Raw genomic sequence first — 11,299 nt, 5'->3', positions numbered from 1 at the left:
CCCTAAGGTGTTCAGTGGAGCTTTAGCACTCCAATTCAACCCATAAAGGCATTCATTGGAGCTGCTTCACTTCAGTTCATCCCAACGGTGTTAACTGGAGTTTCGTTGCTCTAATTCCCCCCAAAAGTGTTCAACTGATGTTCATTATTCTAACTCTACCAAATGTGCTCAATGGCACTTTGTCATTTTAGCTCATCCCAAACGTATTAATTGGTTTCTTCACCCCAATTCAGCCCAAATGTGTTTAGCCCCTCATGATTTCAATTCATCCCATAGATGTTCAGTGGAGCTTTGTCATTTCGTTCAGTGGAGGTTCATTACTCCAACTCATCCCACAGATATTCCGTGGAGTTTCGTCACTTCAGTCCAATTGAGTTTCATTATTCCGACGCATCCCAAAGATGTTCAATGGAGCTTTGTCATTTTGTTCAGTGGAGGTTCATTACTCCAACTCATCCCAGAGATATTCAGTGGAGCTTCGTCACTTCAGTCCAATTGAGTTTCATTACTCCAACTCATCCCAAAGATGTTCAGTGGAGCTTTGACACTTCATTTAATCCCAAATGCATTCAGTGGAGGTTCAGTGGAGACTTGTCACTTGACATTCAGTGGAAGTTCATTACTCCAACTCATCCCATTGGATGAGTTGGATAGAGATACCAAAGAAGGTGATTCTACTGCTCCATAATTCAATGGCAGGGAGCTTTGTATCCATCTAACCAAAGCCTGACACTGTACCTTGTGAGTTTAGGCTTGTATTGGCTCCTCCTGATTGCCAGAACTCCCATTTAACTGGTTGTGCTTTCATATTTAAGATTGCATGACTCTGTCCACACATTCTATCACCAATGTCAGGAATTAGAAGGGATGTCAGGACACTATTGGACATTCACTGTATGTGGATTGTGCCCATTCCTACAAGTAAACTGAATCGCTGAATAAACTCAGTGGGCAAAAGTTTTGAAGGGAGATGTTGAACTGACTTTGAAACTTTTAGGTTGCGCCTTCTGTGTATTTTTTCCAGGCTATCACCCTGCCACACTTGACATTTGGGAGGATGCTGGCTCATTTTAAAAAGCCTAGTATTTCAACACACCCACCAATGTTTCACTACAGGAGGAGAAAAAAATGCTACTGCTGACCCAAAGTCCCTGAATCTTTTAAAAAGCAGTTTCTGTGCTGAAGAAGCAGCATTCACAAGCCCTATGTTCCCATAAGCAAGAACGCATTATAAACACATAATATCAACACAATTCAAAGAGTATGGCGTCGGCCTGTTGTCAGAGAGCCTAGTGTAATTAGTTCCTTAACATGTCCAAAAACTGCCTAGTTTAACAGGAAGGGGCGGTTTGACACACATGCCAAATAACCAACCACGCTGGTGTTTGGTGTGACATGTAGAGTCAGGCAATTCTCAAAGCTGGCAAACATGTGAAGGTATCTCGTTTAAAATCTAGAAATGTTTCGAGGAGCACTCTTGAACAAGTATAAAGACGGTATGAAGTGAGTGGGCACCTACTTGCGAAAGTGTGTCATCTGTTGGACTAATAAAACCCACTGCATGGAAGTGCATACACACTGCGGACATGCAGAGAGACATTCAGCATGGATCTAACAAAATTCCATTAATTGTGTTCAGTATAAGCAGGGACCGTTTTAGTGATTGTGGGGATTTGGGTAAAATACTAGCAATAGGGCCCACTGAGTGCACATTTTTATATTAGTTCATTAGTAGAGGCTCTAGACTGTGCTGCAAAAACTATATCTTGGCAAGTGAAATCTTCTTAATTCTATATCTAATATTTGTCATTTTGAGATTGATGTGAGAATAAGATTATTTAACTTATTTCTAGACATTTGAGTGATTACATTAAGTGAAATTACTTCACTATATTGGCAGATAATTTGGTTGTTTAAGAAATAATGCTTGGAACAAGCAAATCTTTCTGCCGATATAGAGAGATCATTTGGTGCAGAATAACACAGAAGTAATGAGTAGTGAGATGATCAGTTTTTGGGGTGTGATAAGTAACAATCAATATGGTCTAGAAATGTAAGTAACTTGTAATGTAACTTTGTGTTGCAACAACATAAAACAGTCCATCATAACCATGGCTTTGGGATGTAAGGCCGTATTAGAATTACTGATAATGGTCACTTCAGTCGCAAATAATAACAGCTTTTCAGAATATGTGATTTATGCTGAGAGATCATTTGCAAGACATAAGATCACAATCAAGCTGAGGTCCAAATGTAGAAGGCCTATACTGAATTTCCCTTGCTTTTAAATAACAGAGTTTCATGTAGTATCTAAACAATCCATTTTCATTAAAGTTTTAAAATCTCAGTCCATACAGTCCATATATATTGGCACCCTGCAAAAGCCCCTTCACTTGGTAACAGTGACGGATCACTGACCAGGCTGCCAAACTTTACCGTTCTCACAATTCAGGCAAGTAATGTTCTCCTGGCATTCACCAAACCCAGACTCAGACTGCCAGATAGAGTGGTGTGATTGATCTTAGGCTTGTGTGTAGTTGCTCGGCCATAGAAACCCATTTTCTGAAACTCCTTTTGCACAGTTCATTTGCTAATGTTGCTTACATAGGCAATCTGGAACTCTGGAATTGGTGATTGCTTCAGAGGACAGGCACTGTGCGCCTCTCAGCCTACAGCAGTTTAATTCTACAATTCCACACTGAATTTATAAGTATATCGCAATAGTTCTAGTTATTGAATGAGTCACAATCCAGGGCAGCCAATCAGAATTAGGAATAAGTAATTAGCACATAAACCCAAACAAATGCCATGCACAGATTTCCGGGTGAAAACATACAAGACAAATGTAGGATACTTTAAAAAAGCAAGTGAGAAATAAGCATGATTTGAAAACATATGGGGCAGTTACTGTGGAAAATGTTTTCTCTGTCCAGCCTGGTTGCACCACACCAGTGGCCATGGTATGTAGGCTGATTGTTGGCGAGCCTGGCTGTGCGTGTGGTGTGTGTTACCTTTCAATCAGCTCTGCATTGTGTGGCACTACAAAAGCCCTTTTTCCCTAATGCTTGGCACAGAGGGTAGAAAAATCAGAATCTGTGTGCATTCACAAAGCTGGGGGTGATAGGTGCTGAGAGAGGGAGGGAGAAAGAGGGAGAGACTGCATGCTGGTCCAGAGAGGGATAAGAGATAAAAAGCTGTTCTTTCTTTTTCCTTATCCCTCCATCAGTCTGGGTGTCGCCTCACCGCAGAGCAGAGCGCAGAATAAAAGAGAAGGAGGGGGTATTGTCCTGGGATTCCTAATCCACGGCCCAAAGCTCTTACCTTCAGAGCGGGCAACAATGCAGCCTGTCGGCCCAAGGACAGATACAGTGGGCGAGAGAGAAAGAATAGGCAGACCAATCAGTGACTGATCATAGGATGGGCTTGTCACAGAAAAGCCAAAGCAATTCAGTCAACTACGGAGGCTCTTGACATCAGCATTTACACCAGTATTTATTAAGGATTTCCCAACCTAACCTTTAAGTCAAGATATATACATTTGCTTGTCAAGGAATAAGCTTATTTATCAATATATGAATATGAATTGAGATCATTTCACTTCATAACTTGTCAATTTAAGCTTACAAAAATCTCATGATAAGATATATAAGATATATTGTCTTTTATATTTTATTTGACCATTTTTTGCTGTTCAGAGATGCTTCTTGATACTGTGTGCCACTCAAATATGACACAGTTATGGGTTGTGATTCGCAATTTACACTGACTATAAAGACTGTTGTATCAGCATCACACTTGGAGGTAAGAGTGTAGCATGTTCAAAGCAGAGAAAAAGCAGGCTGCTTCAAGCAGGGCAGTTTGAAAATGACTCAAAGCCAATGCATTCAATAAACAATACAAAACAAAACAGTAAAATATATTTTAGAGTTGCTTTATGCATGCATTAAATTCAAAGAGGTTTTTCTAGCTCAATTACATTCCCAATTTAGTCATGTCTGTTACACCAGTTTTGCTGCCTTGCCCTCTTGGCTTTCTTTTTCATGTTTCACCTGTTCTTTTACTAAGACCAGAACTTGGAGACTACTGATTGGCTACAGCAGGGGGCGCTCCAGCTATAATAGGTGCTGGGAAAGCAAGACTGTTGTTGGCTGCTTTGGTTGTTGCATCTGGGCCATCCGCTCTCCCACTGACCAGATCAAACCCCGCACCTTGGTTGAGCTTGTCTTAATAAGCCTTAATGTCTCTGGTAATGAATCATGTAACTCTTGTTCTCTAAGGTCGGAGGTGAGTGCCCTGTTTTCTTTGCTACCATTTTCTCCAGGTTTGGCTCAGCGAGGCAGCGTAGTTGTGTGTATCTTTCTTTTCATCCTATGTTTGTTAGTTGATTTTGTTTCTAGCTGGTTTTGGGCATTAGCTCTCCCCTGAAGACATTAATCTCCTTTTATTATATCTTACTATATTGTTTCTACTAGGTGGTTAATATAAACACATTTCGACTACGTGGCCTTTATGGAATAGTGATTCAGATCGCTAGCACAACATCAGCTCAACTTACTTAGAGGAGAACACAAACTGATAATGCTGTTAGGTCAGCTCACACTGGCTAGCATCATGCAGAGCGATTGAAGAGGTGGAGGACCATCCTACTCACCCAGAGAGAGGAAGGTCAATTACGGTCTCTTGGACTCCTGGCCATGAATGGAATAGTGCTAAATTCCTGATCTCTCAATGATGGGCCCTATACGGGCATAGTTGACCACTCGGAATGATTTTTTGTTTTATTCTATATTAGCGGCCAAGCATATCTGACCTAAATTAGGCAGATTTTGCAACGTTAATCTATTAGCAATGCACAGCTGCATTATATATGACTCAATATATATGAAACATCTCTCGTGTATATATCGCAGCATGTATATTTGCATTCTTTGAATTCTCTACCTGCTATGACCACAATGTGCTGCTTTATCATGTATACTGGCTGCATTAGTCTTAATGCTCTTTTAGATCAGGGTATGTGTTTGTTGATTTCTACACCTTGCTGGCTCTCTGCAGTGTGAACGATTAAGAGTGTGTGTAGAGGATCAATGCTGTTGCAGGTCTCTCATTAAGTCATTTCGATCTGTCAGTGCAGCTGTCGCTCTGCCGCTCTCCTTATCGGCACTGAGCTGATCTGAAGGTTGCTGAAAGCACGGGCACCACCCGCCCCCTGCCTCTGTCCTGCTGGGACACGCACTCAAAGACAAGACAGACAGAGGTCATACCCTTACTGGCTAAGCAGTTGTGCTGGACACTGAACTCTACAGGTGGGGATGCTTAATTTTAGAAACCTGCAACTATCAGGTGCAGTTAAAATGCTACAAACTGTATTATACAAAACATTGAAATTAAAACTTGCTTAATTTTGCATTTACTGTCTCCTGAATCAAATTAAAATGTTTGGAGTGTAAGTGCAAGTCAACCGTATAGTGCAGTTCTGAATTAAATGGACAATCCTACTAGCACGTGATGTAAACAACATAGGGCCGAGTATTGATCCTTGAGGAACTCCATTTGCGAGCTGAAAACATCACTGAACTGGGGTGCAATAAGTAGCAAATCAAATACTTTTTTTTTTTTTTTTACAATAGCTTTTAAGATAGACTTGTCTGCTGTTAACTCTATCAAAAACTAAATTAAAGCTCACAACAAATGACAGGGACATATAAAAGAGCAGTGCTGTGGCTAGCAAGGCATGTTCCAGCAATACAGGTATAAATGAAGAGGGGCAATTTTTCCAAATTTTAGGCCTAGCAAGAAAACATTAGCTATGATTTTACATATGGGTTAGTGTGCCTGACGTTGCAGGAAGATAGGTTCTCATTTAAATTCTTATGCTTGTGTATTGCATGAGTAAACAATGACAGGAGGGAGATGATTAATTCTGCTTCTTTTTCAAGTTGTCCTTCATTTATGTAGTCCACACACACACACACGCCCTCTTACACTACACTTTCTCCCTCTCTCAGTAGTTTCTGTCATCTCGCCTTGCTTTAATGAGATTTAGTGGATAATAGGCTGCTGGCTCCTGCTCATTGATCCAGACAAGCACATCTCCCAGCAGCTTAAAGAACCAAGGCTTGCCACATTGATTGCAGCGAGTGAGTCCCCAGTGCACACACACAGATAAACTGTCTTGAGCCTTCTCTTCTCTTTCTTCTCCTATGTTCAGAGGGCACCAGTGTCTCTTTATGTGCAATGCACCTTCATTCTGCTCTGTCTGCCTCTCTTACTCAGCATCAGTGTCGAGTAGAGAGCTGCAGGACCTCAGGAAGGGAATTTGAGAGTAGTACACAGTATAAAACATGCTTCTAATTGCTGTCTCCCTCTCACATTTAGCTTCCTCATTTCTTTAAAGCATTTCTTTACATGTTAGGAATTCACATGTAATTCACATGATATGTAATTCCAAGTATGCAATGATTTGTTAATGAAGGGCCTGGGTTTGATTCCCCGGCTGGGTGACCAGGGTTCTTTCTTTGTGGAGTTGTTTTTCTCCCCATGTCTGCGTGGGTTTCCTCCAGGTACTCTGGTTTCCTCCCACTGTCCAAAAACATGTGGTCGGGCCAACTGGACATGCTAAATTGCCCCTAGGTGTGAATGTATATGTCTGTCTCCCTTGTGATGGACTGGTAACCTGTCCAGGGTGCATTCTGCCTTCCACTCAATGACTGTTGGGATAGGCTCCAACACCCCCATGACCCAGAAGGATAAGTGACTTAGAAGATTAAAACTTTAGGATTTGCATGTTCAACAGGATTTCCCCACGTGTTCAAAAAGCTACAAGTTGTCTTATTTTAATTTCTCAATCACATATCAATTTTACAGTTTTGAATTAAACTACCTATTCATTGGACCAAGTACAGACCCTTGAGGAACCCCATTTGCACATCATAAACATCAACAAACTGGGTTATATTAATCAGCAAAAAATTTGCACACAAGCATCTGTGAAATAAGTTAACCCTTAGAAGCTTTAACCTAGTTCATTGATGCTTATGCGAGTGGAGTACCTCAAAGGTCTATACTTGGCCCAATTATATAAGTAATATGGTAAATCAAGGCTGACTGTCCTGCTTAGCTCTGGCTATTACACCCAGTGACAGTAGGGGTAACTCTCCTATCTGAAACCATTGTCCTAGAAGGATCACTCTTTGAAACCCAACCCATGGGGCTGCTAAAAAATTAACCTGACCCCAAACCATATGTTTGTGTGCATGCCAGAGCATATGGATGTGTGTGTGTGTGTGTGTGTGTGTGTGTGTGTGTGTGATCTCTTGAATTGCCATTTGAAACCATTTCTTTCTTTCATGTAATCATGTCTTTGATTATATTTGCATATAAAATATGTGTGGCATGCATTATCATTTATGTTAATTATATGTATTTTCATGTGTTTTTGTTCTGCTACCATAATTTCCTCTGGAAATCTTACTGCAATATATAATGTCTGGTTGATAAGTAAAAGAAGGCTAAATTAATTGCTGAGAAAGCAGAATAATCTGTTTTATAGTCTCTCTTTGGGTGCCTCGTTCAAGGTGGCAACAAGAACATCAAGGCAATTGAACTGTTTTATTGATTGACAAAGGGTGCTGGACCTTCACAGAAGATTGGGATAATGAACGCAAAATTAGCTCAATGTTTTTGTAAAAAAAACTAATAGTGGCACTGCTGGTAAACATGAGCTGTAAAAAACATTCTTTATTGGCTATGCCATCGATATTTCATTTAAAATATTAACAAAAGACTAACCTTTATTTGAAGTCATGATTAAAGGAAAAAAATAAAAATTGTATCATGAAATAAATTATTTTCTCAAATCTATGAGGCACAAGTGTTGGCACCCATAGAAATTCTCATTAGTGAATTCTAACTGATGTATATTTCCACTTCATAAACTCACCTAAGTGGTTAGGAACTGCGATTCTTGTTTCACTGGGGTAAAAATATGAAGTGATACATATTCTAAATTCCCTCAGTCCTTCTTTACTGTAGGAAAGACCAGAGAACACAGCAGTGATGTGCGGCCAAAGGTTGGTGAGCTGCACAAATCAGGAAATGGCTAAAAAAAGCCAAATTTTCACCAGTTAAATAATTAAAAACTTTAAAGCAACTGGAGATATTAAGAATCTGTCAGGAAGAGGACGTATGTCTATACTGACCTTAGGTGAGGAGGTTTGTTAGAGTGACCAAAGAATATTCAAGGATCATGGCTGGGAAAAGAAGTCATTAGTTGGGTCTTGGGGTCAGAGTATCTCCCAAACTGCGATTAGATGCCTACATATCCCCAAGTTGCTTGGGGAGGTGATGGTGGTGGTTGCCAGAAGAAAGCCTCTACTGTAAAGCATCTTCAGTTTGTTTGACGTTACTGTAACTGTCAGTGGGACTTTTGTGTTCTCTGGACACAAAATTAGAGCCTTTAGGCACCAGAGTTGAGTTTGCCATAGATACATTTTTACAAGGCTATCTTTGTATCTCATCACTGTGATGAAGCATGGTGGTGGATGTGTGATAATGTGCAGCTGTTTTTCTTCCAAAGGCCCTGGACAACTTATTTGGAGACACAATATCATGGAAAACCTGACTGCCTCAACCAGGAAGCTTAAACTGGGCTGTTTTTGGATCTTCCAGCAGTCAGCAGTCAGTTCACTGACCACAGAATCAAGGTTTTGCCATGGCAATCCCAGTCCCCTGACCTGAACCCCTTAGAAAACCTGAGGGATGAGCTGAAGAGGAGAGTTCACATGTGTGGACTACTGACTCTGGAGAGATACTGTATGAAGGAATGGTCTCAGATCCCTCGCCATGTGTTCTTCTGTCTTCTGAGAAGACTTAGAGCTGTTATCTTTGCAGAGGGAGGCTGCACAAAGTATTACATGAAGGAGTGCCAACAATTGTATTGCCAACAATATTTGTTTCATGATCAGGCTTATGTTATTTTTAAGTTTTAATCATTAAACTTCAAATGAAAGTTAGATTTTTAATGAAAGAAATTTTGGCCCAATACGGCTCAGTATGCCACTTTTTGAGGAGGGCATTGTATTTGTGAACATTAAGGCACATTTCTTAAACAGCTCTTTGTAGTTCGAGAAAAAGCTGTTCCATCTGCACTTGGCTGATGCTTTGCCAAGCTGAAAGCTTCGGTAGGACGTCATGCTACAAGAAGCTGCACGATTGGGGTGCAAAGCCTTGCTCTAAAGCCAGAGAGAAGAGGAGGAGGCGAGGTAGAAAGGGGAGGGCTGGAGCCCCAGGAGCTTTTTTCTCCACACTCACACTGAATAATCAGCCCCCAAGGGCTGGCGGAGTCAGTGCAGGAGAACGTGCCCCACTTTTGCTCGGAAACTTTCCCACACAAAAGCTCCCCCACAGAAAGCAGGGTAGTGTGCCATTCTAGCACACGCAGCCCCAGACACAACACTGCACTTTGCCAGACGTAAACAAAATAAAACAAAAATAGTACATCACGCATGTCAAATAGATCCTTGCTTGTCATGGCCCCTAACAGTAGAGGTCATATTTAACAGTATCTTGAATACAGTTCCAGCACTATGAAACTATATAAAGCCATTGACATAGTTTACTGTATCTTCTCAATACATGATAGTACAAATCAGAGTGCCAAAATGGGTTCTTTGGAGCAATGCCATAAAAGAACCAATTTTTTAAAAGAACCTTGTGATTGATATATTCATTCTCCACCCATAAATGTGTTCTTCTGTAGATAATGTCAAGAGGTCAGGCAAGCTTTATAGGATATTAACAAAAATTCCATTCAATAAAAATTTCATTTTTGTGAAAATATCCTATTTTGGATGCTGTATTAGTTTAAAATTACCTTTTGAAATGTCACACTATTAAGATCAGATTATTACTATTTTTTTATCAGTCAACTGAACTCATTTTGATGTGGTTGCAAATTTCACATTACCTAGTTTCAGTGATGCATATTTTTGTAAAATGGAAAATGTCCCACCTGCCCTTGCTATGTATGTCAAATTTGGAGATCAGGGCTGCTGGTAGCATCCATAAAATTTGAATAGCAAGAGGGAACAATTGGAGACACACAGAGAGAGGGGAACATCTGGAAAAAAAATATTATTTAAAAACTTGATATACAAATACATGTTTTAGCTACTGGATGTAAAAGTGGTAGGTAAAAATAGTAAAAATCAGGTTTGAGTAACAAGTCCTGCCCAGTCAGATGACCTACTGCCAAGACTGGTGCTATGTTGCAGTGGTGCTCAATCCTGGTCCCTGAAGATCTACCACCCTGGAGAGTTCAGGTCCAACACACCTGCCTCATATGGTCAGATGCCCTGAAAGCCTAGATTACCTGGATCAGGTATGTTAGTGTAGGGTTCAGGCTAAACTCTGGGACCAGGAATGGGCACTTCTGTTGTAGATTAAGAGGCTGCCAATCATGGTAAATTGCTCATTAGGTTAAATGGGAATTTTGCTAGTTTTTACAGGCTTCTATAACTTAAAAATAGCTCCGTTGATTTGCCCCGTAGTCCTTGTGTCTACTGCATAATAAGCCTTAGTATGAATAAACCTGAGATGTTAGAGGTGATGCTGATCCATTGCAAGGTTTTTCAGGGAACCAAACGTGGTTCCCCCATGTCCGCAGAACCCTTTTGATACCTTTAAGAGTGTAAAAACTTGTTTCTGAGTTGGTGCAATGCATAACAGGATGTGTTAGATGAATTGCATCATATAGAGCATCATCTTAGTCAACATCTTTATAACACTCTGGTGCAGAAACACATTTGTGATACTGTGAGTGCAGACTGAAAATTATGCATTCATAGTCCACAATGACTTCTTGGTAGATGTCTTTGGGGAGATGAAAGTCATGTGAGTTGGGTGTCTGAAAATAGACAAAGCTATTCACTCAGCTGTAAGATCATTGCTTTTTGTCCAAAATGAACACCCCCCCTCTTCATTTCTCCTCTAGCAAGTTAGTGAGAGTTCTGCGAGTGTCTTTATATAAGCTACTTGCCTGTCTTCTCCAGGCAGCACACGGCTATATCAGTGAAGCGTATAAACGTTATGTAAGAGGTAGTGTGGATAGAAGCTGACCAGAATAGAATCGAGGCTGTTTGTGGGGCTTGTACTGACACTTTGCTTCTCTGTGCCCGAATCCTGGCTTCACCAAGGCCGAACAGACTCAGCTTCTGCACAGGGAACCCAAAAATACACATTCATGGTCATTATGTCATATTGTCACTATGCACTGAGTGAGTGTGACTCATTCCAGTAG

The 11,299-nt window shown here is 40.6% G+C and overlaps 1 long non-coding RNA gene across 1 annotated transcript; it reads left to right on the top strand.

Annotated features, from left to right (window-relative positions):
• The first annotated feature begins 4,171 nt into the window (after positions 1-4,171).
• On the top strand, positions 4,172-9,014 carry LOC108443640. Its single transcript, XR_001859160.1, has 4 exons — positions 4,172-4,284; positions 5,135-5,306; positions 6,009-6,140; positions 8,579-9,014. It is a non-coding gene; the product is annotated as an uncharacterized LOC108443640 (long non-coding RNA).
• Positions 9,015-11,299: the final 2,285 nt, after the last annotated feature.

This window comes from Pygocentrus nattereri, chromosome 24 (genome assembly GCF_015220715.1).
Source record: "Pygocentrus nattereri isolate fPygNat1 chromosome 24, fPygNat1.pri, whole genome shotgun sequence".
In the NCBI taxonomy this organism is placed as follows: domain Eukaryota; kingdom Metazoa; phylum Chordata; class Actinopteri; order Characiformes; family Serrasalmidae; genus Pygocentrus; species Pygocentrus nattereri.
Note: the sequence above shows the minus strand (reverse complement) of the source record. Positions and strands in the feature narration are given on the sequence as shown.